The sequence below is a fragment of the Cinclus cinclus genome, chromosome 3 (assembly GCF_963662255.1).
Source record: "Cinclus cinclus chromosome 3, bCinCin1.1, whole genome shotgun sequence".
In the NCBI taxonomy this organism is placed as follows: Eukaryota; Metazoa; Chordata; class Aves; order Passeriformes; family Cinclidae; genus Cinclus; species Cinclus cinclus.
The window spans coordinates 88,855,137-88,881,045 of NC_085048.1; positions in this window are offsets into that span (position 1 = coordinate 88,855,137).

Sequence of the window (25,909 nt, forward strand, 5' to 3'; positions counted from 1 at the left end):
TGGTAGCTCAGCACATTCCCTGCTGACCTGGCTGAAAGACCGTTTTTATGAAACACAACTGATTAAAGAAACAAATGATGTAAAATGAAGTGTCATCATGGATACAGGGTTTAGGGCTATATAAACAACTGGGGACTGAAATCATTAGACTCTCTGCTCTGGAATGGTTCAATATTTTTAGAGGATTAAAATGCCTTTTCTACCCTTTGGTCTTTTGTACTTATTTGTATGTCAACATAAGCATTTGTCAGTGTTTTTCATGTTTCCTAAGTCAGGAAATCTGTAAATTCATCATATAAAGGGACTGAGTCTTAATTCCTGGGCCTGCTAGTCCTGGATCAAAGGTTTTGATGTATTATTCCTAACTTCTTTTATTTGGAAAAATGCAGCCAATACCTCTAGCAGACAGCATGGACCTGATCCAGAATCCACTGAAGTTATATAAAATACTCCAGTCAAGTTCCACGAGTTTTGTTTCAGGTCCTGTGCCTCCAATCCAGCACAGCACTTGAGACTGTATGTAGTTGCTCAGGAGATTAACTTTACATCCGAGTGTCAATGCTTTACCAGATTGACACATCCATATCAGCTGGTACAAGCAGCCTGGCTCTGCATAACTGCTCCGATGGCAGCCACTGGATTATATACTCATTTTCAAACTCTGAAATAGGATTTTTCATGTGTTGGGTTAGTAAATAACCCTCTACCTTATAAATTCCAGCCAGACTTTCCTTCAATAAGCCATGTAACATTGTTACAACACAAGATGTTCTTGTAAGGAATGCTTCCTGTTGAGGGACAGGGCACAAGGAAAAGCCAGGAAAATAAGCAGAAAGTAATATGGGAAGGCAGAAAAAGTGTTTGCAGTTAAACTGTTAAAGAGTAATGAAACTTTAAGACAGTGAGCACAATTTTTATGGAGGTCTTTGTGGTGAGTGGCATGATGATGTTTTCTCAATTAACAATCCTGACTTTCTTCCCCCTTGTTTCCCCCATTATGCTTAGATCTCGGCTGGGAATAAACTGTAAGGACAAGGGGCATCTTTGGTAGTTACAATAAAAACAATGGCTGCCTCATTCCCTGTAACTATCCATTGCTGCCTTCTGTAGGGTGTAATAAGAGGGGTTACAAACTCCTGTTGAACATAGCTGATCATCAATTAGTAATCAGAAGTAATTAAAGTCTGCTGGCTGAATGGCTCACAGTCACTACTAAACCCAGTACTTCATTATGTTCTTCTGTAAGAAGTTGCAGTTGTGCACACTTCTCAGGAAGTCCCTCTACAGTGTAATGCATGGATCAGGCCCTAAGGATGAACTCAAAACTGCAGGACTATGATTTGTTTGCCACTACAGGAGAGAATTTTTGAAACACAAATTACTGGGAAACATTGGACATCTGTTTCTTTTAAAATGTACCTGAAAGTGTCATTTCTGTTCCCCGACCAGGTAAGTTTAACACAGAGAGCCTGGTGAGACTGCAGCCATAGTGGATGCTCTGCTGACATGGGCAGTGCTGACCTCCAGGCACAATTACAGCTGTGGATCTTAGCATGGACAGGTACCACTGGCCATATGGTAGATCTTGGTAAACAAAATTCTTCTATTCCATACAGGATTGTAAAATATTTGGAGAATTTCAAACGGAGGTGTTCTAGAAATGCAGATCAAAACCAATTGGAAGCAAAGAATATATTGATATTCCTGTGGTTTTCCTATTCTGAGTGTAGTGGAGTAAGGGAGCAATCTCAACCTTGAGGAAACTTCATTGGTTTTAACAAGGATACTCAATAGATTAATTTGATCTTCTGCTGACGATTTTTAGCCTTGAGAAAACTATTTATGCTTTGAGACAGAGGGCTTAAAAGTAATAGCAACATTTAATAGCATAATTACTTCACATTATTTTGCATTCTCTGACTTTGCTCAAATGAAACACATTGCATGCTGAAATAATCCTGTAGGGAGGATTATTCAAACAAGATAAAGTTCCCTCTGAATGTAATGTCAGTTCTTTTTATGCATGCTGAGTAACCTACTGTGCTTTGGCAGCTTTAAGACTGAGCTGTATCATGCTCATATTGGAAGCATGCAAATATCTGAGTTAGCAGTTTGAAATGTGGCCGAGCAGTTATTACTTCAGGAATGTTAATTATTACTTTTATGTGGATAAACTCTCTGGAGCTGCATCCATTTAAAATTCAACCACAGACACTATGCACAAGTTAGATTTGGTCTCAGTGTTATAATTTTTCTTTGTTTATACCATTGGTAATGGTACCATGCTGGTGTCAACAGACTGAGGGCTTACAAAGTGAATGCAGAAATAAATATTATTGTTAAAGAAAAGATGAATCATTTGCAGTCAAGCAAAACTGAAGGTTTGTCTACTTGCAGAAAACCTTTACTTGAGGCACTGGAGTACATAGAAATAATATTAAAATATTAAATTAAACTGAATTAATATTAATGCAAATGTGCAAGTACTATATTCCCAAAGAAAGGAAAGCCAAGAGAGACCCAGAAGACAAAGCCTAAACTGCAAATAACATATGCCAGTCCAGCAGGTTTTCTTGAAGAAGACCTGGAGTTTCATGTCCCCTGGGTTTTATCTGGACAGGTGGTTAGCACTTGTGGCTTGTGTGGAGTCCCAGAGATATCCACAGCACAAAGGAGTAGAGCTAATCAACCACTGTGCCCAGCTTTTCAAAAAAGTGTTTTATCTGGTTGCTTTAATGATACAAAAGAAGCAAATGAAAAGAAAAAAAAAAAGAGGTAATTTTTTTAAAAAAATGGATTAAAATCTGGTATCTTATTTTTGTATATTGTGTACAGTGTTTGGATATGCATTCAGCATGAGATCTTACTGCCTGTAGTTTTACCAGCTCTGGTAAAATTTTGGAAGGCATTCATGAGGATCCTACTGTAAGTAAGCAAACTATAGACAGGGATAAAGTGGATAAAGGAGCAAAGGGGAAAGAGTCAGTTTGACACACACCGGTGGGAGTCCATGGAAAAGTTTCTTCAAATTATTTTATCTGGTTTAGATTTCCACATATATGCTCCACAGGAATTGCCTCTGAGTTTGAACTGCCAGTTAGCTGGAAACAACACCAGGACACAGAAGCACAGACCACTGCTAGTGCAGCTGCATTAGGAAGGACTGTTCTGAGCTCAGACAAGAAGTTTGATTCCAGAAGGAGCTGAGAACATCACACACAAAACATTTTTATGTCTATTTGAGTGGGACCTTAACTAAAAGTGATACTAATATTCAAAAATAATTGCCAATTAACTGATTAACCTCTAAAGCTTGTGGTAATGTATAACAGAAAGTCAAGTCCAACCTTTTGAACAGGCATTTCAGCAGCACACTCCTTTCATGAGCAAGGAAGCTGCGGTGTCTTACACACGGCAAAAACGCCTACGGTGAAATGATAATTCTTTGATATTGTTTGAGGCACAAGATTGTTTGTAAGATGCAGTAACACTACACCCCTGCAACCAATTTCTGTCCTAATTTAATTTGCACTTTCCGTGCTAGACCCCAGTGACGGGAAGCATCTCTTCTCAGGAAAACCCTTATACATGTTTGAAGTCCTGTGAAAATTTAAAACACATGTCATTGTTGTCCAGAATCGATCTGATTTAATAGCCTGAGCTCCGGCCTCTTTTTCCACATGGAAAAAGCTCCATGTTCAGAGTGCTTAAAGCAACTCTGTTACACCTATGAGTATTTTTACAAACGCCGATTGAGAGATCATGACCCTGTTGGAACACAGAGAATGGAGAGCACAGGTAGGTCATTAAAAATACATGTAGAGTAAGACCTTACTTAATGTGAGACAATCAGGCCTTAAGCATGAATCTGTGGTAGCCATGTACTGAGGAATGACAGTAGAGTTTGTCTGTGTATATATATGCATCTGTAGCTACAAGTACATACACCAATACATGTATACCTATGTGATATAGAATAATAAATTAACTATTTATTTAGTTCAAAGTGATAAGTGGATATTGAGACATTGCTACTTTTGTCATAGCATTCAAGTAAAATGGCAGCCTTTTAAATTTTATCCTTAAAACATGAGCCAACCCCTGATGGGCCCTGAGCTCTTAATACTTTACTTTTTCTCAGAAATGCTGAAATACTCTGCTGAATCCTTTGTGGTTTGGCTTGTCCTTGTCTGGACTTCAGTACTTTCCTAGGTTGGTTTATTCTCAGAATGTCAGCTTCAATCTTGGCTTATTGAATTAAGGATCCAGCATGAATTTTAAATTAATTTCTCCTAAGGATGTCTGAGTCCCAGTGTTTAACTGATTCCATACCCAAGTGAAGTGCTGATATTATTGCCAAATACATTAAGGTATGCATGATATGCCCATGAATGAACTGTCACTATGATCTCTAGTTATTCCTGCTTATTTGTATTAAATAGTCTTAGACAAAAGTAGCTATATGAAGAATGTATATGCAATAGAGGAAAAAAAGGGGAGAGTTTTATGCCCTCTCTTGTTACAACCTGTTTTTACAGTTATAGCTGCTTGCAAATGAATTTAGCAAAACAAATATTTTGTTTGCCTTTTTAAATTATTTTGATAAAATATAAATTCCAGAAGGAGAAGAGCATTGTTTCAGCAGAGTTAAAAAGAGCAGTGGGGGAATCTCAGACAGGCGGATGTACATTCTCAGGAATGCTCTTTCAGAGAGCAGCAAGCTGTGAATGTGCAGCTGCAAGCTTCAGCATCCTGAATAATCTGCATTCAGAGACTGCAAAGTCATCAATATTTATGGGCTGGTGGGATCATCCCTGGCATGCAGCTACATCTGCCAGCTCTCTGTTTACTCCACATCCTTTTCTCTGCAAGTTTCAGGTTCTTATTTCCTGGGATGAGTAGGTTTGCCCTTTGAAGCAGAGCTCCTCCAGTGAAACAGAGAAGATGCTTCCTGAATCATACTGGGCCAGCACTTTAACTGTGCGTGTTGAGAAATCCCCATTGCAGCAGATGTGTGAGAAACAGGAGCTGATCACAATTTCCCAGACTCAGCCCTGCCTTGGTGGAACCAGCATTCTTGCTATGACTTATCTGCTCATAATTGCTTTACAGGGAAGGGCTCCCATACCCGTTTTCAGCAGAAACTGACATTTTGTCTTCAGGCAGATCCTGCAAGGCACAAATGTCCATACAGATGTGTTTTCTCTGAGAGGCAAAGTCTATGCACCAACAGCAGGACTTGACCCATGTCCACGAGGCCAATACAGCTCATCTCACACTGAGCCAACTAAATAACTCTTAATTTTCCATGTAAAGAAAAATTTAAAAAGCCATTTTTAGTTTACAAAATCAGCATGGATTTAACAGAGGACATTATTCATTATCTGCTCATCTCAGGAGGTTTAAATAACATTGTTAATAATAATAATAAAAATAATAATAATGTAAAATTTTCTGGTAGTTTCATTTTAAATTAAAGGCCATCAGGAGCAGCAATCCCTTATTATGCTTGCAAAATATAAACATATAACACTTTTTTCTTGCCTTAAATTTGCATGTCACTGCTGTATAAATATAATTTTAATCACAGGCCATCCAAATAGCCCTTAAACAGTAGTGAAACACCTGTGTTACTCCAGTCACCTTAGATTATGGACACCTGGACACATTTACTACAACAAACTTCAGTTGAAGTTTACTCACACTGTTCCATGAATATTCAGGTGATAGAATTCTCTTAAGACACGCCCCATGGACCAGGAGTTCTAATCTTGCATACTAATTGTTCACAAAATGTGCATTTCTAGTTTTATCAACATGCAGTGCTCTTTCACCTAAGTTTGCCACATCAAAAGTAAAACTTGCACTATTTGTCCAAACAATTCCCTAGCTACATATTCTGTACTTCTGTTTTTCTCTTTATGAGAAATGTCACTGTGTCTAATGCACAAGAAGTAATTTCTTAAACAGAAGTTACTCCATAAAAGTAATTCCTGTGGCTTCTAAAAGTCTTTGATATTTCATTACTCAGGAACTATTAATGAATTTCAAAACAGTAAAGAAGCAGGAGAGAAATAATATCTCTTCACTCCCACATGTGTGTTGGTTTTGATGTGGTGATTTTGGTTTGGTTTTGTTGTCTGCATGGTACTATGAAGTAACTTGGTTTATTACTCAGAAGACAGAAAGCCTGGAGGAAAGGCAATTACTTTGTCTATGTTGACAAACCCCTGATTTTGAATTTATATAATGCATTGAAGGTACAGCATGGTGCAACTTAAAGAGCCTTCTCTTCATTTCAAGTATAGGATGCCACTTTACATCTGTTCAAACCCTGAGTTCATATGGTCAGGAGACTTTGCTTATTATATCAAAATGTGCAAATACAATTTAAAATACTCCCTTTCTTAGGGCACATTTCAATGCAGTGTACAGGCAGCACATCCAATGACCTCCAGTTTTGATACAGTAATATTCTTCATTGTGGTCTGGGATACAGAGCTGACCTGTTGGGTTCCAGAGCCCCTGCTGAGTGGCAGCTGATAGAAGATGACAGTTGTCCCTTCTTCTAAAGCCTACTTGGCATTGGAAGTATTACAGGAATAAGGGACCCATCTGGACGTCACCTTCAAATGTATTGATATACTCTGCTCCCATGCATATGGGGCCAGCAAGACTTTGAAGTCCCAAAAAGTATTTGACTAAAATTCTGGAATATTCTGGATCATGAGTCCTTTTCCTGATGTATAGAAATTAGCTGAGTGATGTTAATCTCACAAACAGTAATTTATGACATATTTTTCCTAAGATCTCTTTGAAATTGCTGTAAAAGGTGGTTGCCTGAAGAAACTTTGGACCTGTACTCTTCTCAGGTGGATAATTGCAGTGTTCAGTTTTAGTGGTGGGCTGTTAACATCCTGTATGTGCCAGGGGAGAAAAGTAAAGATAAATTCCAGGAGCAGGGGAGTAAGGCATACAAAAAACCAACATCCTCTTATTGGGAAGCAGATACAGAAGTTCACGTGCTCAAGTGTTCACTTCCCTCATGCGTGACCATTATTATCAAATCTACCCTAAACACAAATTTGTAACTTCTGCTCTTTTTTGTCTTCCCCCTAGATTCACCTTGAGGTCCTCTTGAAATGTGGTGGGTGGGTACATATTGCACATATTGGTACATATTGACCAGCTTTCCTGTGAGACCTAAAAGGAAGGGGGTGCTAGCATCTCAAATATTCTGCCCCCACCCCAGCAGCACATCCCTAAGGATAGACTGTGTTCATCAGCACCTTGGTAGGTTTACAATGCCTGCAGGAGGAAAGGGTTTGGAAGCACAGCCCATTGTGCACAGTAGGTGCCTTCAGGGAGCAGTGTGGTACCTTGAGCTCCTTCTGCTGAGTCTGGATAACATGGGGTCAAATTCTTTCTGACAGAAAAGGGAACGGGATTTTCCACAGCCTGGGAATGTGCCCTTGCCTTATCTGAAACTTCAGTGAATCTGACTCCCGTCCCTGGCAAGTTTTGATTTTACCAAAAATTCAGTTTAAAAAAAGAAAAAAAAAGGTAAATATCAAAAGTATAACTAAATCACTGGGCACTTTGTAAAGCTGGAACAGGACTGAATGACTGCACAGGGGAGGAATTTTGATTTTAACTGAATCATCCTTTATTAGCTGGATGTTTTGTGGTACAAACAGTGTGGTTTGATGTCAAACCAATTTTCCTCTTCTGCAATCGTCTCAATATGCCAAGTTCTTGCAATCACTGTTTTAAATTTTCTTTCCCTCTCTTAAGTCATAACTTAGAAGTGACATAAGCATTCAGATGGAAATCTTTTTAACTCTCATTGTAATATCCTCATGTCATTCATGTCATCTGCTGTGCTGACTGACAGATGCCTGCAAGGTAGAAGAATGCACAGTACAACAGTACCTGAATATGATGGAAAAATTCAAGGCAGCTGCAACATAAAAGTATTCCTTACTTTGTTTCCTGTTTTTGTAGTGTTTAAAGGTTTTACTGTAATGCAGCAATCTGTGGTTAAAATTCAGTTGCTTTTATAAGGTAGAAATAAGAAAGTTTTCCATCCATATTTCACATGCTATATGGGGAAGGGTAAGAAAATAATTTAAGTGGCTTTTTAATGGCATAAGAGTTGGGATTTCTGGGATCCCAATTCTATTCAGTTGTGAAGTTTCATGGTGAAATGTATAAGGAAAGAAATGTCTTTCTGCCAATATTGATTAGATTCATCATCAAGATGTGTGGGAATGTAATTGCATTGCCTACCTACATAGAAAAACCTATGATATCACATGATGTATGGAAAGGTAAGTTACAATCTTAAAGTGTATCTTCTAACATTCCTTTCTGGAGTTAGTAGGAACTTCAGCAAAAGAAGCTGAGTATGTTTTGCATAAGAGCCCATTATAGAGGCTGGCTAATTTTACACAAATTCTGGTCTGTCTGGCCATTTTTAGGGAAAAAAATATAACCAAAGTCAAAGCAATGTGCTTTCAAATACACCCAGATCAACCACTAAAATTTTTTTGCTATCTCTGAATACTTTCAGCATACCCTTGAGAGTAAATTTTTTTCGGTATCTTTCCTCTGTCTTGTGATTTCTCTGATGTCACAGTCAATGGTTTTTCCACTGAATTTTAAATACTGTATAGAGTTTCTGCTTATGAAACCCAAGGCTGGAGCCATCAGCTTCTTAAGCTTTCTTCATGAGTCTTCAGCCCTTAGCTTTCATCGGTCTTTCCTCTTCTCTTCAATTTTAGCCCCTTTTTACTCAAATAACGCAGCACACACTTATTTTCATCAGTCTGCTCTGCACTTGAAGGCTTTTCATCAGTTTTGCTTCTTGGGCGTGATCCAGTAACCTTGTCTCTTTGTTTTTGTGGTGCCAATTGCCATGCTTTGATCTGCAGCTTTTTTCCATAAATGTGTGCTTTGAAAAGGTTATAACTAGAAGAGGAAAGATGCATGGAGAACCATACATCACAAGTGTTCCTCAAGTATCATTTTGACATAAGAGAAAGAAAGCAGGAAAAATTTTTTCGATTGTTATAATTTTCTTTTTCATGCTCATCTCATTCCAGATATGACATCAGAATTCAGCTGCCTTTCCACATATAAATACTTCACTGAGACACAGAGATTGACTGTGCAGCTTTAGATTTAAAATTTACAGTCAAAGAGACAGATTTTTTTTTTTGTCTGAGGATTTTCCATTGCTTTTTCCTGCAGGATCTCCAGCCTAATTCTTGCCTTTTTTGGACAGATTTTATGCAACCTAAGAAACTGGTTAAATTATATCTATAACTATCGTATGGTAAAAAAAAGCCAGCATGCCTAATAATTTTTGGGAAAAGCATTAAGCAATCAATGACAATGCTCCTCCAATAGCTGCAGAGAGCTAATTGGACAATATCCAACATAGTCCATGGAAAAATACAGATCATATCAAGCAAGCATCAGCTGTGAGAGTATCCGGGGCTGGAGGGAGACTCATGCTTCATTTATCAGCCAGGGTTAAAGGCAGTGGAGAATGTTCATTGCAACTGTGCAAACTTAAAACATATTAAAGGGCCAAGACACAGAAAATGTCAACCACTGCTGTTCTGAGGCTATCCATCACAGGGAGCTGGGAGTCATCACTGTATCCCGCAGTGAGTCATGAGTGAGGCAAATGTTACATGAGCTTTTTTTACTCACAGGGATTTCAATTAACTTTCAAATAGAGATGCATTGTGTTGAATGTCACGCTGATACTGAAGACCTCCACAAGGTTGTCATGCCTGTAGACATTTTCAGATTATTTAATCAGCTTTGTCTGGAAGGAGTAAGGCAATGGCACTGTCAGATATAAGCAGCTTTGCTAAAGCTGCAGCAAGCAGCCTCCATATGCTGGATAACCAACTACAGTTAGCCTGATAGTCACTGGTAATCCAGTACCTCATGGTGAGGAGAATGAACCCACACAGCTTTGTGGTTATGATAGCTTTATTCCCTTTTCCAATCAGTGGGGTTCAGCCACAAGAATGGGCCTTACTGGGGCTTTATGTTGTTAGCAACTTGAAATCTCACTCTATGACTTTCCCCAAAAGTCTGTATCACTGCACACTGAGGTTTATGTGGGCCGGAAGGTGTTGCTCGTTCCCATTATGTTCCCTTAAGTTATCAAGGGAATAAAAGAAGAACTTTCTTTCAAGAAGAAAGTTTTCATTTGAAAATCATATAGTGGCCATAAGGGGCCTTATCGTAAACAAACACTGGATGCAGTTTTGAAAGAGTTAAATGAAAATGATGCTCACTGATCCTCGTATGGGGGAGAAGCTTAAACCTTGATAAGAGCATCACCTGACACACTGGAGAATCTTCACAGGCTGATGGACATACTATTTTTTTATATGAAGCAACAAAAATGGGTTGCACATCTTAATTTAATAGGAAGTTCAAGCTTTACTTTGCTGAACACAATCCCCTTACATAGTTTTTTGGGCAGTGTTGCTTTTATGGCATCAAACCTTACGGGAAAATTCTTAAAAGCACTCTAAAAACAAAATCAGTGACACAGTACATTTTCCTTCCCAGAGCTTTGCTTTGCAAGTTCTAAATATGTGGTGAGTTTGATCCCCTTTGCATACCAACTTGAAGACACTGAAGCAAAGAAGTGATAATTATAGCCATGTCAGTCTCCATGTCAATCATCCTTACTACCATTACTGATCCCTGAATTATGACCTTGTGCACCTCTCATGTGCGTCTTATCTTTTTTTATTCAGCTGTTGTCCTTCTCATTTTCTTGGTTTGTCCTTCAGTCAGATATCTCCTTTCTCCTGCCTTTCTGCCAGAGGTTAGGATTTAAAGGGAATGGAAAGGCAAGATCCAGGGGCCAGAGCTATAAACTAGCAGATTTCTTGAGTGTGCTGGATGCCTGCAGCAGTAGCATTAGAAAGTAACAAAGAAGAGAAGAAACAATACGGATATTTTCAGCTAATAGTCAGTGGGGTTTAAGGTGGTTATATTTGTGAGGAGAAGTCTGTGCAGGGCACAATCTGATTAGCTGTAGAGGTATGTAAGGAAAGCTCCATGGAATTCAGATACTGTAAATGAGAACTGCAGAGTTACAAGCAAGGTGTAAAATACCTGTGCACTGTTAATCACAAGTTGTGGGGTTTTTTTTTGCTTTTGTTGTTTGTTTGGGATGTTTTATCCCAGACTTTCAAGTATCTAGCATTTGTTTCATTTAAGTGTAAGAGTGATCTCATTAATTTTTAACTTGGAAGATCAGAGCCTGATTTGGTCTACTCACAATATTTCTTAATAAATTCCAGTTTTGAATGAGTTTCTGCCACTGAACTTTAATAATCAGTTTTTGACAGCTGATTGTGCAAACAGGTTGTCTTTTTTCATGCACTTCTAAAAAATTAGACAATGGAAATGTCACATAAAATGGTTTTCTGGGTAAACAGGTAGTTTAGAATGTTCAGATCTATAGCAATCTGCTGTTGAGATTTTTTCTCTCCTCTTGAGCAAATTCCACTGTCTTTTTGTGAGCATGAGAATAGACAGAAAATACACAATTCCCTATAAGAAAATAAAATCTTACTTTTTTTTATGTGTTCCACATCTTTTCATAATGAACTGCTTGTAAGCAGAATGTTGAAATCGAGACTGGAAACAACAATGGTTTGCAAGCACATTCTAGCACTATGCTGAAATTGAGTGTGATTTGACAGTGCCATTAAGCAATGAAAATTCTTCTTAGGATTTTCAAGGCAGTAGAAATAAATGTTATAGGCTTTCTTATTAGTTGAGAAATAGCAACAGACAAATTGCTGCTGCTTTTTCTATTTTAGGATCTTCTGAATAACAGTCTCATAATACACTTGAGAAAGTGCTTTTCCTCAGGTTTCTTTCCTTATTTTAATTACAGAGGAATTTCATACAAAGTTCAAAATATTCTGTCCTCCAGTGCAGCAAGATATACAGGAAGCCTTGTAGATTTGAATTCACTGCTTTAGCTCCCTCATGAAAATGCCTACTGCAGGGAGGGTGTAAAGAAAATAATCTTTGGCTTCCTAAGGAATGCATTAAATGGAAACTGCTGAAGTCTCTGCAATTGCAACCATGTCTGACTTCAGGACTTTAAAATGGTGCCTTCTATACTGACTGGAAACTCCACAAAGCACTCAAATAGAACAATATATCAGTGAGCAAGTCAGCAAATCTAGAGAGGAATTTAGAGCATCAAAGTTGGCCTTTCCCTAGAATATTTCAGCATTTTCCCACTATTACAACAGGGTAGGATTGATCCCTACGGTTGGGGGTGGTACAGATTACCATACAGATGCCAACACCTTTGAGACATACAGTGGGCTTTATATCACAGTCTTTTCTTCTTCCAGATTCTTCTCTTGTTTGTAAAGTCTCCCCCTACTCCACCAAAGGTTTCATGAGTCAGGTCAGAATTTTTTTTAACCTGGAAGCCAGGCTAAAATGCACATGTACAATCTCTGGCTGATGGTAGGCCAGGAGAAGGTGTAAACTCCTTAGTGTGTCCAGCATAAAAGGTCTAAAGCATGATGTTGTCCAATGCGATTGCACCGTGCTGTGACAGCAGTCAGCAGTTCTGGGGGTAAGAGTCAGTCTGGTTGCCCAAGGGTCATCCAGTTGACCTGTCCTCCCACGGCCCCACATTGCTCCAAGTGCCATTCAATGGGATGAATGCCATATGGATGTCAGTTTATGCCGGACTCTGCACGAATACTGCAGGGAAGGGAAGAAGAATCAGCGGATTACTCTTATCAGTACAAAGAGAGACAACATGCCTCAGAAAGCTAAAGAGATAAATGCACAAGCTGGAAGAGAAACAGGGTAAAGCAGAACTGCCCTGGTGACAGTCCACTTTAAAAGCAGATATAAGGAACTCCCTTATTTTCTCATTGAAATAAGTAAAAAGCATATAGAAAATTTGGCTTAGGTACACTGCTGATTTTATTTTCTGTCTTTGGCAAAATTCTGTGCTTTAACTCAGAGTGGCATCAAAGAAATCTGCCTGTTGTGATTTCTATTCAGTATATGAAAGAAGGTCTACTAGGAGAAACAGTTTTCAAACAACAACATAAAAAACAAAGCCAAAACCAAAACCAAATGAGTCTTCCATCATCTACTTTCATGGTGTTAATCATTATTTTTCTCATCAATTTGAAACATTATAGAGCTTATGCAAGTCACCTATATATTCAATCAAAATTCAGATGGGAAATTAAAATAAAATGCTGAAGTTACTGACTCTCAGATTCAGTTTTGAATTGGTGCATTTGGACTACTTTATTTTTGCCTTATTTCCAAGTCTTTCTGTGTTTGTCTTTTATTTTACTTATATGAGAAATGTAACATGCATCCCTGCATCAAGGCATGACTCCTGTAAGAAGAAGAGTGGCATTAAACTGATGGGGATAGGCACAGGGGCCAAAAAACCAGAGACATTTAATGAGCAAAATGCGAGTATGACCCATGACTTAGAGCCCCTGCTCTGCATGACCTCCAGCAAACACAAGCACAGAGAGTTCGAAAGTCACTGCAGCAGGAACACAGAACAGTCTGTGTCATCCACCAGGCACCAAATGCCAGAGTCCTCCTCACTCCTTTAACACAAGATCTTCCCTGATCAGTAATTGACTGAAATAAAACACAGAGACATGTAACCTTGATGCACTGTTTGCAGCGGGGAGGACTGTGTGTGCGTTTTTCAAATAACAGCAGTTCTTAATATATTTCTTCTCAAGAAATATTCCATTTCAAGGACCAAACCAACTGATCTCTGCTGCAATGATCCCCAGATATCTGTATGTGCAACCCATCTGATTGTGTAAGTGTATTAGAATAGTGGCCCGCTTTTCATGCCACTGAGATGCTACTTTTTAATTTCAATTCAAATTTAAAGAAATTATTCCAGTGATCAATTATTATGATCAAGAGAGCTATGACTTGTTTCTGAGAGGGAAGTAAAGACTCAAGATTCTCCTGAGCCCTCCTGTTTAGAAGGTTTATTTTGGAAAATACTTTTCACCTGCAAGCTCCATAGCAGTAGGAGAAAAGATGATCATCAGGCAAGAAACAAAGCCCCTTGGGGAGAATACTTACAATATATCTTCAACCAGTCTCATTCATCTTTGTGTTGCTTTTGTTTATTTCTCTTGTAACCACAGCTGTCAGTGGTTAGGCTAATAGAAAACTGCATTTTGCAGTATGCAAAAAGGAGGGACTGATTATCCCCAAGGGCAAGAAAATTATACCACACACTTCATTTTGAAGACAAATCGGGGAGTTGGGCTTGTATTTGACAGTATCTGCAGTGTAGAACCACAATGTTTATGTGACTCCTGCTATAGCAGCTACCTACACTTGCTAGCTGTATAATCAAGAACAAATCACAAAATCAGCCAAGGATGTGAAAATTAGAGCTATTGCAATATAGACATTTTGGGTTGGTTCAGAAGTCCATCTCATCCTTTTGTGGTGTGTGACAGTGAGACACATATATGTGCCTCCCACTGTGATGGGAAGAACTCTGTTTTACAGACAACCAAGAGTTTAAAAATATGTAATTCCTTCTGAGATTATTTTAAATTTCACTTTAAAGGATTAGATTGGGATTTCTTAAAGAAAACAAAAGAGAAAAACCCTTCTGAATAATTATATTTTTCTGAACAAAACGTGGTTGGTTGAGAGTTTTGTCTTCTCAAGACCTTTTTTAGTAGTTGAAAAGAAACTGCTGCCAAAGACTCAGAAAAAAATTACTGTATATCCATGTCTGGTCTGTCTAGGTTTCCACTGTGCACCCAGCTTCATAATAGCTCAAAACTTGCATGATATTAAAAAGAAATCCTGGGACATGTTCGTAGGTCAATCAGTTAGAAATTCTTTCTTAATTTGCTGGGGGGTTTTGTGTGAAATGTTCTAAGGAAGAAAGCTTTTTTTCCTGCAGTTGAACAGAAACCTGCACAAAGCACAGCCTGTTCGCTATAGAAAGAGCCAAAATTCAACTCAGGTGAACTCCTCCCATCTGCACACTGGGTGACTTGTTTTGCTCAGCAATAGAGGAAAGCTATCATGTAGGGCAGAGAGAGCTGCCTGGCTTCTTGTCTTTAAAGCCAGCTGTGAGGTCAGTCCGTTGCCCTTCTTGTACTGCTGTAACAGAGCTGGTTTTAACATATAGGAAATGTTAAATATCAAATGTATTTGTCCTCCATGAGTAGAGGTAATAAAACCCGCAGACACAGCAGCTCTCCTGCAGTCGTTTTTCACAAGGGTGGCCCAAGAAGGGCTCAGGGCAATCTGGCTGTGGAAGAGGCAACAGGGACTGCTTGAGCAGGGGATTCTTTGGCAGGGACATGGATGGACAAATTCCACAGCAGGGACAGACAGAGAGGGAAAGTGGCCTTCTCCATAGCTACTGCCAAGTCTGCTTCTGAGAATAGTGTGGGATGTACCTAGAGAGTCCTTCCACCAAAGCACATACCCCCACCCCCCAAAAAACCCACAATAAAACTTTTTAATATCTGTATATGTCTCTGTCATGACAGGAATGCTTTGTGGTTGGTTTGAGTACCTGCAATGTGGTGTCTGCAGCCCTAGACCTGGCAGAAAGCTACCTTGCTCTGTATCTCTCTTGTTTACCATACCAAGCCTTGAAAGGCTTGGAAAGCTCAAAGCAGAAAAAAGCTTGAAAACTTGCAGTCTTTCCTTTGGAAGGTTTTGACTAATGGTTTACACAGAGAAGACAATCTACTACACTCAAAGAACTGTTTCTTTTATCAATAGAATTGAAGCATTCACAAGGGAAAAAACTTTTTTAGGTGCGTAGATTCAGTGAAGTTGTATTAACTTTTGTCTATGATTTGTGCAGCCTGGCTTCTCTTGACACCCCCAAGAGGACTCTCGAGCTATTTTTTTTATTTTTCCTTGTAGATCCAATAGCCAAAGCAATACATTCAGACAGTAAACATCCCAATTACAACATTAGCAAATACCACTAAGAAATTATTATGGAGTACTTCCCTTTTCATTACATGTGTTACAACAACAGTCTGACATCCTCCAGCTTTAAAGAGCTTTATGTTAGGTGTCCAGCAAAACATATGAACCTCAAATCTAACCATGGAAAAGTCTCTAGTAGCTGATGTTTGTCTGACCTTTTTATATATATTAAACTCTGGTTTAGATCATTGTTAGAAATTTTTATGTTTTCTTCTGACCTCATATAGTTAGATGCAAGATATTTATACTTTTACAGTGAGAAACATAAACAAATAAAATAGAATCTCCCTTCCTCCTTTTTTAAAAATACCTCCAAGTAATTTTCCCAATGCTTGACTGAGAGGTAGTGAGTACATATTTCTGTGTTGTAAAGAAGATGTATGACTTGTTTGAAAGGGCTTCCGTCTCATTTTTTGCTCATTCAAACACTGTCTAATTTTACTCTAGGTTTTTATATAAGTGTCAGGCTTCTTTATTCCATCACAGCACTATAAAATTCTCCTGTGTCTGCACATTCTTAGATATATATATGAGAGTACACACACAAACACACACTTATATGCTGACAGATGTGTGTATGCATTTGTTCACATACCTTTAGACAGATTCATGTAAAAGCTCTGCAGAGTATACAAGATGACCATCTTGTCCAACTTTAGCTGGTCAAAGAAAAATTATAAGGCTTGCAGGAAAAGGGCAGTCAAGTGTAGTGCAGCAAGATCTCCTTTCTTATTTCTTTCCTCTGGCTCCCAGTCTTCATTTTTTGTCATGTTCAAACTTTGTTCTAGTTTTGTAGCCTATGGCAGAGTGTGAGATGGGTGAGAAGTCAAGAGACTGCAGGACTTAGCACAGTGGTGCAAACTGAAGTGTCAGAGATGTGCATCACAGAGCCTGTGACAAAAGCAAAAATAAACCCTCTGGTGGACCGTAGGTATTATACACATCCATAGTACAGGCCTAAGCACATGAACACCCAGAATGTCACCACGGATGTCCAAAACCCAAATGCACTGATAAACATAATGTGGTCTAAATCATGGGAGAGTCTAAAAGATCATAGTTTTATATATTGCTGGTCTTTGGGCTAGAAATTAGCCTTAGTGAGACAGAAATTTGTTGCCCAGAGAGAACGCAGGGCTGCCATGGCACACAATATGGCATGAGAGCCACTTAGCAGGGAGGCACACCAACAGCCCCCAGGTACAGTTTACTAACATAAGGAAGTGCACTTATCACAGATGGCTCCCACCCAGAGCCAGGCAGAATCTGACCATTCCAGGGGCAAGGAGAGAGGCTGCAGAGGGCTGCCCCCACAGTGCCCAGCCCTGCCAAGCTGGCCACTCTTCTGGATTGCATCACTGCCCTCACATGAGATCCTGTAAGTTTACAACCCATCATGTAAAAGCAGAAAATCATACAAACTAAAGGATGTTGGGGTTATGCAAGAAGCTTTGGGATTATGAAAGATACACAAAATCTGAACCAATTAACTACAGAAACTCACACCAGTGGTTTTACTATATTGCTGCACAGATGGATTTAGTTCTAATGATGTGGAAACTTTGTTAATTAAAAATTGTTTGGTCAGATGATGAGAAAAGGTGGTGAATGATGGCAGCAGAGTGCATGTAATGCACCTTCTGATAACTACAGCCAGCAAGAAAACTTTTGTTTGTCAAAGAGCTTATTCAGCACAGTTAAGCAATGGGTAAACACTACACCTACTGTATTTGTTAAGAGCGTGTTTCAATGGGACCCCCGATGTGTCAGCAGGCTTATTCACAGAACTTAATGAGTGTAAATTGGTATTTGCTAGTGTAAAAATACTTTCCCATATGCAGAGAAAAAGAACTGATCTTTTAATTGATCTTTGAACTATGCTACAATTGATAGTCCTGAATGTGCAAAGTTAATTAAGTTGTCAAAGATATTTTAAGAAGCTGAGCCTGTTTTTTTTGGAAGGCCTTTGTCAATTACAAATTTGAGAGAGGTGCCGCAAAGCCGTGGGTGATGCTGGAGTAAACAGAGAATGACAGGGAAGCAGTGTTATCTCTGTCTTTGTTGTGGGTGAGGATCATCTCATTCCAGCTCTCACGGGACTTCTACATGATGCCAGGACTAAAGCAGGCTTGAAGTCTGTAAAACTTAATAAAATTGCTGGCCAATGGAGGTAAGTGAAGAAAGTGGACAGAGGAATTTTGTGTCCTCTTCTAAATTTGACATGTGTTTGGCTGAGAAAAGGAGAAAGGGAACAAATGGAATTAAAACAAAATAAATCAAAAATACTAAAATTGAACTTATATTGAGACACAGATTTTTGGAAGCAAGGCCCTAAATATGTGTTCCTTGAACATTTCCAACCTTTGCCTCCTTCTTCTGTGCTTATGTGTTTAAAATAATTAAATTAGATTGACTTTATTCAATTAATACAAATATATGCAGGACACTTTTCAAAGCAGCCCAATTTCATGACTGTATGATTTTATTTCTAAGTGTGTCTGACACACTCTGGGGTGTGCCCCATGAGAACAACATCTTTCATGAATAAGAATAGTTGTCAGTTTGTGGTTGGATACAGTTATCTTCGAGGGAGAGTCTCTTCTCTCTGATGGGCACAGTAAGTACTGTCTTTAGTTTTATTGTCCTGTCATAAAAATACAAATTTTTGCCTGGATCATTGCGAAAAAATATTTTTTTCTTGGAAAAACAAAACAACAATAATGTGTCTGTCCTGCAAATCCTTTGTGCCCAGAAGTCCTTTCAGCTCACAGGAGCTTAGTGAAGAGTATGTTTACAAGATTTCTGGTGAGATAGAAGTGGTAAATCAGTAAGAATGGAAGTAATGGAATTTCTTTAGAAAAGTTTTTGCAGAGAAAGTAAAATGCCAGGAAAAAGTAAGGACTTTTACCGAAACCATGATTTTGCAAGTCAGAGGCTGACGTACAGTAAAGTGACAGGATTAAAATGAAAAATGAGTGTCCTGAGTAGCTGTTTTACAGAAGTGTCAATAATGAATGATTTAATTTACCAGATTTCACTTCAAATGACCCATGTCTAGAAGTATTTTTGGAAGGGGGATGATAATTTCACTGACAAAGTGCTGTAAAAAGGTTAATTTTGTGAAAGCTTGCTTGTAATGAGGGGCTGAGGTAACTTCTGTAGGAAAAGGCAAAAAGTTTCAGGGAATTTGTTTTGTTTTCCTGGTTAACAAAGAGCCACCTCGACCCTAAAGTGAAGAGAGAAGGTTGTGGTGTTCTTTTTCACATACATTAGCAAATCAGTGCTGTTACATGTCTCAGTGAATACATCTTATGAAGGATGTTTGAAACACAATCCTTGGGCAGCTTCACTTAGAAATTAATTTAACGCCTTTAGATAATATAAGTCCCTTGAGCTCCAGGGATCAATAAATTCATGTAGGTGGAGGCTGCTGGTGATGCACAGCAGGAGCTGTTTCCCCAGCTGTATCACTGATTAGCAGGAATCTCACCTTGCCAAGCCTTTAAAGCCTTGCAGAAAATGCACCAATTAAGTGTTCAAATCCTTCAGCCTTAAGCCATATGTCAAGAGAAAATAATTCACTGGCACAGGGCTTTGGGTCAAGCTTCTTAGCCCAGCAGTTGATGTGATAATGCTTTAGTATTGTGCTGCTTGCCCACCCAGGAGGAAGGAGAGGAAGACCTGGCTATTGTTTCCCTCTACAGCTGTGCTCTGAAGAATATGAATGTAAGTGTGACTCATTAATAATCTCAATTTTAAGGAAAGGTGATGGAGGAGGAGTGTTTAAACTACTTGGCTCAGTGAGTATTCATTGAAAAAGTGCTGCTGCTCTGCCTCACTGCTCTGCCTGAAGTTCAGGGCTCTTGCTACCTTCTGCTTGCACCAAGTAAGTGTCAGCTTTGTGGGTAGATTTTGGGAAATGGGTAAGGAAATTTACGTTTTCTTACATCAAAAAAACAGTGGATTTTTTAAGGGTTGAAAGAGAGCATTTATGTGTTCACTCGGGATAGCTGCATGTTTAGCTGCACAGTAAACGAAAACAGTCACTAAAAATCCATGGAAAGTTCCCCAAATGCTGGAATTGCAGGGCAAGGTTGACTACCTCTGCCCCAAAGGCACTGGCTGTAGAATGAGGTTGCTAACCTCTGAGCATGCAAAGGCAAGACCCAGGAAATGGGGCTGCAAACTCACGTTCCAAGATGCAAAAAGGGGCACCACTCCTCTGAACTGTAAAATTTGTTGTTTTTCACAGTGCAGAAAGGCCAAGCACCTGTCCACACAGTCGTTGTAGTGTTGCCATGAGATGCCATGGCCTCACCTCCAAGGAGCAAGAGGAGACCCAAAGGCTTCATTTAAAAGAATCTGAAGAAAGCTAAAAATATTTCAGGCATCCTCCTACAGGAAGACGGTTGCTTCTTCATTGAGATAAATATTGGATGTTCAAATACCAGGAGCCATTTCTTGCTCATACACCCACTTGGCTCTTGCAGCTCAGCATCCCCAAAGTGATGTGGGTCAGGGTAGGAAGCAGCACGAGGGTCTGAAGGTGGGATATACCAAGTTCTAGGCCTACAACCTAGTTGATAAAGCAACCTCTCCCAGAGCTCATATTTGTCCCAGGAACAAATTTCCTCTGAGCTACATAGGAGCTCTATCTCTAAGCAGTGCCAAGTGTGAAATATCTATGGGTGAAAGGGAGAAAAGGAAGGAGTGTAATGTAAATTTTGTACAGACACAGAATAGAGAGATTCGATATTGAGAACAAACAGTGGATATGAGTTTGTTTTAAACTGAGTTTCTCCACCTGCCTATAGTTTTCTCATATACATATGTCCAGAGTACTGGGCATGGATTTGCTTTTACAGGGTTTCTGCATAAATGTTTATGTGCTGTGAATTAAATCATGCACTTAAAGAGGGAAGAGGATGAAATGGAAAACTTGCTAACCCTAATGATGAATGGATTGCTCGTTACTCATACTAACAAACAGCCAATCCAGGCAGGAAGTTTCCATCCAGTAAATGTATCTCTCTGAAAATTTGCCAGGTAGAGGTAAAGAAAAATGTTATTTTTGCCATTTTGGATTATTTCTTGAAGGGTTCTGGACTCTTGCTGCAGGAATAAAGAAGAACCTACAGTACTGAACAACTGGCATAACCTAAGTTCAATAAACCAAACTTTTCTGTCTGTTTTTTCTCTATAACCTGTTCTACCTCCTGGTCTATCTGCTAGAAGTTTTTTATAATGTGTGTGTCTATCTTACTTCATTAAAACAGACACTATCGATTAGCCACTAAGGCAAAGGCATCGTCAACATCTCGCCTAAAAATGGGAGTAGTGTAAAATAGCTAATTTTGCAGTCCACTCTGTTAAATATTGTATTTATTTCAGTACTTTGGAAGACGAGTGAGACCTGTATCTTCAGCCAGCCCCTTTGTTATGGTAAGTTCAGCTCGGCTGGACAGCTGCTTTAAAATAATAATTCAGATCTTCAATACTTTGTCTGTAGAATGAATGTTTTCAAACATACAATATAGATAGTATTTTTTTTTTTTGCAAAGCCATCTGAATTGAGCCATAGCTATAAGTATTCTTTTGCTGCTATTTTTTTTTAAGAAACCCATAACCCATAACAATTCTCACCTCTGTGTGCACGTGTATTTATTTATATGGTATCTTCACATCAAGAATTCACAAGTACAAATAAAAGCTCTCTGCTCATTCTTCTATGAGCCATCTTTTTTGTTATACACATACAAGGGGAGCCTGTTCTATGAGTAGCTTTTTGGTGAGAAGGAATAGGTGGGACCAGGCCAGGTTTCACACATCATTAAACTCTTTTAATAAATTGATAAAACTCCACCCTATGAGAAGTTGAATTCTTTGCCCAGACTTCATCTACTGGAAGATTAGGGAAGAACTAGAGCTCCCATATGTCTGTTTTTCCACAGACATTTCCTGTTTTTCTACCTGACTTTTTTTTTTTTTCTGGGACAAATTTGCAGATTCGTTTTGATGCTTTTTCAGGATTTCTGGCTGTCTGGCAGTCTGAACAGAGTACTGTTCACTTCTACCCATTTTCAGGCATTACTGCAAAGCCCACATTAGTCAGCTACAGAGAACTGGTACCATAAGTCTTTTAAAAAGGCTAAAAATAGCCATCATCCTGAAACTCCATTCATCTGAAGATTTCAAATGCTCAGCTAACACAGGACTTGAACCTCAATGCCTCAGGAGGGCTGTCAGGGAGGAGGACATAAGGCAATCACAGCCTGTGCTGCGCAGCCTGCCCTGAGTTCACCCCACACCCTGAGGGGGTGCGAGCACCTGCAGCACATGGGGACCCACTCTACATGCAGTGCCTCTCCAGAGGGGGACCTTGCCCCAGGTTGCTGTTGCTCCAGGGAGAACCACCGTTTGTCCCCAGGCCGTGGGATTACAGGGGAGGAACAGCCAGATTGCGCCGTACATGGGGAGCTAGAGGAAAACATTGGTAAAAATGAAGAAGTTGGCTTGAAAAGAAGTCTTAAAGAAGTGTGAAGATTTGCAGCCGGCAGGAGAGATTTTGGGGAAATTGGCAGCAGCCTCCAAATTATGTCTGATGAGCCATCAGTGAGATGGTGTGTTCGGTTTGATCTGTGACTCCATAGAAAAAAATTTAAACAGATACAGAGAAAAGTATTAGCATGGCCTTTGTTCCCCAATTGATATGGCAAAACATATGCAGGCATCTATGTGCATGTTTCTATCTATAAATCCACACAAGGTTGGGAAAGACTCTCTTACTGATGTATACAGGACAAAACACTTGGGCAGTAACAACATCAAGATTAGAGTTAAGCAGAAGTTAAATGATGAAAGAAACAAAGTATTGCAAAATAAGTGGTAGTTTCAGAAGCATTGCTAGTGAAAGAGTGCACTGAAACTGTGTTGTTATCTAGCAGTGAAATTTGGATCAAATCAGGGCATAGGGTCACTTTTCTGTGAAATTTGGCACAGGGCACAATACAGAGTTTACTCTGGCTCTATGCTTTCCTGATAGTTTTATGCCTGGCAGTGTGGGGCAAGTTGGTACCTGATTAAGTTTGAAGCCTGTTGTTGCAAAGATAATCCATCAGAAGTTGCATTGGTCAAGTGAGTTTACACCAGATCAGTGATTTTTGTAATTTCGCTTTATTGTTAGAAGTGAGAAATATAAAGCTGAACTTGTACCACTGAACTATGGCCTGAAACCAGTGAGTTCTGGCCTTCACCATTTACCCTTCATATGAGTCTGCAGTTCTAGTGAAAGAGCTGCTGAATTTCTTTACTATCTAGCATTTCTGCCTTAATTTTTTTGGTATCAAAACTCGGACTGGGCAAGTCTTTTAAAAGGCAAATTAAAGAGTTTGAAACTTGAAGCAACGAGTACTTTTGATGCTAAGCATTCTCCAGGAGGAAGATTTCCTTTATTTTCTAAAGCTGTTCAGAGTCTCTATTGAGCTGATGTTCACAGAGAGGCTTTTACAATGCTGGATTGCCTTCAAAAATATTTTCGAAGCTGCATCTCAAAGGCTTTGTTTTTAGCCTCTGTGGTTTGCAACTGCAGCAGGCCTTCATTCTCCAAAGGTTGTAAACTGGCATCAGGAATTACCTGGAGTTGAAGAAAGGACTTGAGCACTGGCCTGAAGTGATTACAGTGATCCAAGGCAGGCACAGGGCAGATGGCCTCCTTCTGCCACATCTGGAGCCGGCACGTTGTCTTACTTTTGGCTTGGGAGCAGGAGGCTGTTAATAACACAGCCATCAGGTAACAAACGCAGAGGATATTGTGGCCTCAGCAGGAGGAAGGGATGAAACTCCCCGTAAAGCTAAAGAAGTGAGAAGGTATTTTTGGGAAGGTGCCCAGCCATCCAGACCCAGCAAGGAGTCAGATAAGACTCCAAGCCTTCATACAACCTTAACAAATAAAAAGCTTGCAGGCCTTTAATGGGAGACAGCCCGTTTCACTTCCATCAGCATCATATCAGCCTTGCAAAGGTTCAGGCTGAGCTCTATATTTGATTAAAACTGGCAGGCAGGAGGAGTTTCATGTTTCATTTTTGTAGCCAAAATTTTTGCTATACTGGTCAAAAATCATACATAGTGCTAATAGAAGCAGTTTAGAAAGTTTTTATTAAGTGATCATTTTCGTTCTAAGACATTCATTCCCTGAGGCTTCCTGTGTCATTGAACTCCACTTTATTATCTAGAGCTTCAGCCTAATTTCCTTCCTCACAAGTTTTTGTGCAGTCACTGTCACTGTGTAGCCCACTTGCAAAGGAGGTAGTCAGAGTTGTGCTGAATTTGTTTAATTTCTGTGTGAAATAATACTGGTCCAGCCTGATGACTACTTCATTCTTTTCACATTCTTGAGGAATGTCCCATCCCATTAAAAAGTGTTGCATGGGAATTATGTATACTGACCTGAGAGCATCAATCAGGTCTGGTTTAGAAGGTATTAATCCTGGAGTCATACATGTTCAGAACGTTGTTCCTGCTTTCTCTCTGCTGCTAACTCCTGACACTTCTAAGTGAACTGTTTATAATTCTAACTGCAAAAAGCAGGCTCTATATTAAATATGCATTAGGGCATATAAAGTGTACATATGTTCCTACAGGCATTTGTTTTAAATGCTATTTTATGCTTCCTAACAAATTCCAGTTTTGATTTTTTTTTCAGTTGCTGAGCTATGAGATCTAGTACACTCTGTATTATAAAATTTAAGTTCTTGCATCCTTTTTGGGCAACAAAACTAGGACTAGTCTATTATCATCTCTGCTATATTTCTCACGTCCTTCAGCTCAGGTAGCCTTCAAATCACTCAGCATCTCCTGTTCCAGCTTTTCCTCTCTTCTTTCTTAGAGAAAAACAAACCCACTGTGCTTGATTAATTAAAAGTAATTTTTGGGCGTGGAAATAGAACATTAAAGAATTTGATAACAGGGCTGACCTGACTAACTGCTGCAGTAGTTGCACTGTCCAGGAAAAAATCTGCAGTCCAGTCTTGGGGACCTTGGAGGTTTCTGCTTCCATACAGGAAGGAGCTGATCTGCCTCTGAGCCTGGGATCACCATCCTTCTGACTGGGAAGGAGCCTGAAGCAAAAGTCCAGGGACATGTTCATTGCTGCAAAGTAAACTGGGTCTTTAGATAATGCAGTTTAAAACACAAAATCAGGTACCTGAAGTGGTCCATATTTCAGCTCCATTCTTCACATTTACTCTTGTAATTACAAAAACTTACCGGAGTGACTTCTATGCTCCAAAATTAATGGCTTTTACTAAAACAGGAGATAGCAAATCTGAGTAGCTCCTTGTTATAAAATTTAAAAAGAGGATTGAACTAGAAGAATATGCTTCTAAAAAAGCCTAATTTTTTGAGGTAGTATATTTCTGTTTAGAACTCGGAATTTGTACATGGGAATGGAAAAAACAGCTTTTTGTATTCCCTTTCTCAGCAGACTGTGGGTTTTGTTTGTATCTCCTTCTTACTGAAATGGTAATTGTGCTGATAGATAATGAGACTATATTCCAGGAACAGCAGCAATTTTTTTCTGTTTAAGAGTCTAAAATCCTTATAAGCAGTACAGTAATCTTATATTGCATGCATTTTCCAAGTATGGAAACTTTTCTTCAAATACTGGGTGTCTTGTGGCTTTGAATCCATAAATGAAGCTGTTCATGCAGACCTATGAGTTGGTTTTGGTAGCAGTAGATGACCCTACATGAAGAAACAATTCTGTCCTTAAAATGGAACTCTAATAAGCACTTTATCAGAGCCCATATTTACTGTTTCCCCCTGAATACTTACTGCATTTATCCACTTTCCAGTTGAA